Source organism: Rhipicephalus microplus, chromosome 6, assembly GCF_043290135.1.
Source record: "Rhipicephalus microplus isolate Deutch F79 chromosome 6, USDA_Rmic, whole genome shotgun sequence".
Lineage (NCBI taxonomy): Eukaryota > Metazoa > Arthropoda > Arachnida > Ixodida > Ixodidae > Rhipicephalus > Rhipicephalus microplus.
This window is the reverse complement of record NC_134705.1, coordinates 91,488,162-91,494,432: the sequence shown is the minus strand read 5'-3', so window position 1 is coordinate 91,494,432 and position 6,271 is coordinate 91,488,162. Positions and strand designations below refer to the sequence as shown.

Below are 6,271 nucleotides of genomic sequence, written 5' to 3'. Positions count from 1 at the left end.
GCCAGAATGCTAACCATTACACCATGAGATCGCAACCAAACTTTCCAACACTGGGAATCGAACCCGGGCCTCCTGTATGAGAGCCAGGTATCCTAGCCACTAAACTACGCCGGAACGGAGGGCAACGTCTCTAAAAAAAGTCCTTTCCAGGCGGCTAGTTGAATTATTCGAATCATATATATATAAACGCTATTGAGTAATAAAATAAAGGAATGTCTCACCGAGATTTGAACTTGAATTGCTTAATCCAGAGTGCTAACCGTTACACCATGAGACCGCAACCAAACTTTCCGACCCCGGGAATCAAACCCGGGCCTCTTGGATGAGAGCCAGGTATCCTAGCCACTATACTACGCTGGAACGGAGGTAACCGTCTCTAAAAAGAAGTCCTTTCAAGGCGGCTAGTTGAATTATTCGAATTATACATATAAACGCTATTGAGTAATAAAAGAAAGGAATGTGTCAACGAGATTGGAACTTGGATTGCTGAGTGCAGAGTGCTAACCGTTACACCATGAGACCGCAACCAAACTTTCCGACCCCGGGAATCAAACCCGGGCCTCTTGGATGAGAGCCAGGTATCCTAGCAACTAGACTACGTCGGAACAGAGGTCACCGTCTCTAAAAAGAAGTCCTTTCCAGGCGGCTAGTTGAAGTATTCGAATTATACATATAAACGCTATTGAGTAATAAAATGAAGGAATGTCTCAACGAGATTGGAACATGGATTGCTGAATCCAGAGTGCTAACCGTTACACCATGAGGCCGCAACCAAACTTTCCGACGCCGGGAATCGAACCCGGGCCTCTTGGATGAGAGCCAGGTATCCTAGCCACTAGACTACGCTGGAACGGAGGTCACCGTCTCTAAAAAGAAGTCCTTTCCAGGCGGTTAGTTGAATTATTCGAATTATATATTTAAAGGCTATTGAGTAATAAAATAAAGGAATGTCTCACCGAGATTGGAACATGGATTGCTGAATCCAGAGTGCTAACCGTTACACCATGAGGCCGCAACCAAACTTTCCGACGCCGGGAATCGAACCCGGGCCTCTTGGATGAGAGCCAGGTATCCTAGCCACTAGACTACGCCGAAACGGAGGTCACCGTCTCTAAAAAGAAGTCCTTTCCAGGCGGCTAGTTGAATTATTCGAAATATATATTAAACGCTACGAGTAATAAAATAAAGGAATGTCTCAACGAGATTGGAACTTGGATTGCTGAATCCAGAGTGCTAACCGTTACGCCATGAGACCGTAACCAAACTTTCCGACGCTGGGAATCGAACCCGGGCCTCCTGGAGGAGAGCCAGGTATCCTAGCCAATAGACTACGCCGGTTCTTTTTTCTTTATTAGATTTAAGTTCATCATGCACACAAATTAATAAAAACACTTTCGCAAGAAGTACCAAAACGCATTGAAAAACGCCAACCAAACTTTTCTGGGCGTAGTACAATTAAAAACGTTTAAGCGCGACAGGTTAATTCAATACAGGTAGTCACTCTAGCTGCTGCTCTTCGCCGGCATTAAATACATTTCTTATGCAGGCTGTGCTTTCAATCAGGTATTCTCTGGCAGAGCGTGCATTAACATCAAGATGTTGACATGCCAAAGATGCTTTCCAGATAGCGTGCATACTTAACCACATAAACATATAATACGACATGCCAGTGGCACTATAAACAGGTGGAAAATGGATACCGTAAGGTGTTAAGTGTGGTTCTTTTTTTAAAGTTCGTTGCAGAATGTCTTAAAAAAATGTAGCGTTGAAACAATCTAAAAATAGGTGATCAGTGCTCTCTGGCTTGTGACATAAAAGTCAATTAACGGACCATGGAACAAATAAACCCTTTTCTTGTAGCGGCGGTTTTACAGGAAGCGTGCTGATGTGAAGTTGAAAAAAAAAGCCTTTGCTAATGGTCGTACTCCACTTCTTTTAACCCTTTGCAGGACGTTTTTCTTAGGACCTTTTCCGTACATGCTACGATACATCGGCACAGGTAGCATTACGTCGGTAAGGTCCTATATAGTTGGCTCTCTGAAACTATTTGCTTGAGAAATAAGTGGGCTAGTCCCAGCCCACCCGCATTCACTGAGCGGAAAAGATTTTTACGGCTCGAGCGTTTCCCCTTGGAGGCCCAAACAACAGTGGCAAAAACTCTGCGTACCTTTTGTATGCTTGAGTGGTTCATGCACAGCACTTGAAGTACATACCAAATTTTGGTCGCTAGAAATATATTGCAGACCATTGACCTCGCGAACACCCAGTGGTCTTTCCCTTCCCCTTTGTTTACTTTCTCTCTGAAGTTTTCTGTCTTTCCTTTCCAGTATTCAGTGGCATCGTTATAACTCTCCAATTGTACACTAAGGTACTTCGTCGGCACGGATCTCCACTTCACCTTTTCGAAGACGTCAGGCTTTTCGTCCCAGGTTCCATGCCAGAAACCTGCACTTTTATCCCAATTTAAAGCACTACCTGACCACTTGGAGCACTTATCTGCTACGCTAACTGCTTCACTAATGCTTTCCCTGTCCATGCAAAAAACAACGATATCGTCTGCGTGTGACAATACTTTGACCTCAGTCATCATCAACTGAAAGCCACGTATTCTATCATTGCTACCTATGTTAAAACAAAAGGGCTCGAAATACAAGGCGAATAACAATGTGGAAATGGGACAACCCTGACGAGCACTCCTAGCAGTTGAAAGCTTTCCTTAACTTTCTTGTTGATAACAAGGCTAGCAAAGCTGTTCCTATACGACAATTTTACGCCATCTAATATAACATTTCCAACATTTACATGTTCCATTATTGAAAATATTACTGGATGCACAACACGGTCAAAAGCCTCTTCCAGGTCTAGCTGCAACATCGCTACTTGGCTGTCCCATACATCGCAGCACTCGAGAATGCTCCTCGCGGTGTGGATGTTGGTGCCAATTGTTCGACCTTTAAATCTACATGTTTGGTGTGGTCCTACTAATACCCTTATCACACTTTGTAACCTCTTGGCAAGCACCTTCATAAAAACCTTATAGTCTGTGTTAGTGAGGCTTATGGGGCGATAAATGCTCACCGACAAGAGCTTTACCGGGTCATCACTCTTTGGGATAAGTACGATATAAGACCTTCAAAAGGACGGCGGCATTTTCTTTACTTCATAAGCTTATGCAACGAGGCGACAAAGTACCTCCGACAGCGCATCTTTGAATGTTTTGTAAAATGTGGCACCTAGTCGTTCTGGGCCGAGCGTTTCACCTTCAGTCAATTCGTAAATGGCCTTTTCTATTCCTCCAACTGAAATTGGCTGCTCCAGACGTTCGGTAGTCTTCTTATCTAGTATATAGGTATTACTGACAAGAACTCGCCGTCCAAGGCTTTTTCTCTTTTGCCGCTGCTGCCCAGCTATCCTTTGTAATAATCGACAAACGCTTGTTTTATCATTTGTGTGTTCGTGGTGGTCACCTCCCCATATTTTATGCGTTTTATTTTATTATAGAACGTGTAGCGCTTTTCTTCGCACAGTGACCGTTTCATCGGTGTTTTGACCAACTAAAAGTGCTCTGCGCGAGCGCGTATAACTGCCCCTTTGTAGTTTTCTATGTCCGTTTTCAAATGCGAAGCATTTCTTAGCAAACTTAGGCGACTTTGAGCGTATCTATCTATCTATCTAGCCGCCTACGACTTTTAGCTCTCCTGGCCATTTAGGTAATGGTATCGATAGCAACTTGGTATAGCATAACATGACTGTATGAAGAATATACTTGACTAGCCATAAGGTGAATATTATGACATGTATGTCATGGATGTCATAATTTACATTTCATGGTTCCGCAGCTCTTGCGGTGGTTTCTTTCGCATGGCATGTTGCAAAACAAGTACGGTAAGGCACGATTGCATGGCGAACACAAGTCACAGACCCTAACATGTACATCATGAGATGCGTGTCATGTAACAACATGACTACATGCCACACTGATGATACGCTCGCGGCCGTTTCGCGAGCTTCACTTATGCCATATTTGGTATTACGTGACGCCAATGGATGACGAAGGTATGTGACTGGTGCAAACATGATAATCATGAGATGCGTGTCATGTGAGAGCATGACTACATGCCACAGTCAAGGCACCAACACAGTTGGACGTGACGCCGTGCGCGTACTCGCCGGCGTTCATTTCGTCGCGTCACGCCGGCGTTGCCACGCCAGGGGCCCGTCCTGCCATTTACACGCAGGCGCGCTCCGCGCTGTGTTGCTTTGACGCATGCGTGTGTCAGCGCGTCCGACATCCCTCCGTTACGAAAAGAGGAAGACGCAGTGTTGTCTGGGCAACGCATCGGCGCGAAATGCAACATGTCGTACTTCGCGGCGGTGACCGTTAGGCCGCGCCGAAGCACGCTGGTCACGCCTAGTTTGAGACTGTAAAGTGCTCGTGTTTTGCTAACCTATAGCATCGCTGTGCCCAGCTGCGCGCGCGTCAACGACATTGGAGTATATTGGGCCCTTCATGATGTGCTCGCGGCCATTTTGTTAGCTCCACATATACCAAATTTGTTGTTACGTGGCGTCAATGCATGAGGAAATATACGTCTGGTGCAAACATGATAATCCTGACAAGCATGCAATGTAAGAACATGACAACATGTCACGCTGATAGCATGCTCTCATCTGTCTCACCAGCTCCACATATACTAAATTTGGTATCATGGGACGTGAACAGATGACGAAGGTAAAGGACACATCCAAACATGATAATCATGACACAGAAGTCATGTATGGCATCATTTACCTCCACCTCGTAACGTTGTACTTATTTTAAAGTCACATATCAACATTTCTTATTCGCGCTTCGCATATCATTGGTTCTCACTGTAAGTAGGATCCGCTAATTTTTCGAGCTGCTTTTTTACTTCTCTTATATCTTTAGCTAACGTGCCTGGTCGCGTGCTCTCAAGTGACAGCAAGAGTTCAAGTTGGCCCTATTGTTCGTTTTCATTTTTAGGGGCGTAGCTACTTCAAGTGGCACCCGTTCGTCCCTCGTAGTAGTGCGTAACATGTCTTCGCTTTGACCTGCAAGGTGGTGCTGGTGAGAGATTTCTCCTGTGCATTGTTGAACAATAAAAATTCGCAGCGTGAGTGTTAACCAAAAGCCGAATTCTCCTTTCTCTCATTCCCCATTAGCAGCCATTGGCATGTACATTGAGCACTATTGATAAATAGTCTGGAGGAATGGAGTCGCAAGTATGAAAATGTGAGCGAAAAATACTTCTCAGTCTTGCGTATATATATATATATATATATATATATATATATATATATATATATATATATATATATATATATATATATATATATATATATATATATATATATATATATATATATATATATATATATATATATATATATATATATATATATATATATATATCCTGATGAAGGCCAGACTCTAGGCCGAAACGTAGAAATAAACCACGTTGTGACTTCTCACGGAGGATCTCCTTGACTATATATATATATATATATATATATATATATATATGTGTGTGTGTGTGTGTGTGTGTGTGTGTGTGTGTGTGTAACGTAAGAAGGTAGCGATAGTTGGTAGAAGTAGAGAAGGAAGAAGTGCAGAAAGAAATAAACATGGCGTATGAGCCAGGCCATGTCGCCCAGTCATGATAGCATCAGACGAGTCGACAGGATGAAGACCTGGCCACCGCTCATCAACCTCACATCATTCAAGAAGCCACCGGCAGTACGCCTCAACTGAATATCGACCACAGATGAGGTGATCTCAGGCGCATGCAGTTACCGGCAACACGGCAGTACCAGCGACAGACCTTCCCATCCCCAAGTACACCGGAGCAGCGGACGATGGACCTGTGCAGGACTGGTTTGACCTGTTCGAGCTCCACGCTTCCGCTGCATCGTGGTCGGAACGGGACATGGTTAAGAACTTCAGTGACTACGTCACCGGTGATGCATTTAAATTTTACCTAATTCACATATTCGAGAACGACGAGTCATGGCAAAAAATCAAAGAGGAGATGATTACCCGTTTTAACGACTATGACCAAGACCTACTCATTGCCAACCATCTAGAGACAACCGCACACTATCGTCAATTTCCTAAGCAGTCCTCAACCATTCGAAGCGTGCATCGACAACTGCCTCAAGACCAAGTGGCACATGCGTTTACTTACAGAAAGCCATGCGTATATTGGGAAAAACCCAACCACCAAGCGCGCCTCCCTTCTGCGCGAAACAC

The 6,271-nt window shown here is 44.2% G+C and overlaps 3 non-coding genes across 3 annotated transcripts; all 3 read right to left on the bottom strand.

Moving 5' to 3' along the window:
• Positions 1-533: 533 nt before the first annotated feature.
• TRNAE-CUC (transfer RNA glutamic acid (anticodon CUC)) lies at positions 534-605 on the bottom strand. The gene has a single exon. It is a non-coding gene; the product is annotated as a tRNA-Glu (tRNA).
• A 173-nt stretch (positions 606-778) lies between these two features.
• On the bottom strand, positions 779-850 carry TRNAE-CUC (transfer RNA glutamic acid (anticodon CUC)). The gene has a single exon. It is a non-coding gene; the product is annotated as a tRNA-Glu (tRNA).
• Positions 851-1,023: 173 nt separating this feature from the next.
• TRNAE-CUC (transfer RNA glutamic acid (anticodon CUC)) lies at positions 1,024-1,095 on the bottom strand. The gene has a single exon. It is a non-coding gene; the product is annotated as a tRNA-Glu (tRNA).
• Positions 1,096-6,271: the final 5,176 nt, after the last annotated feature.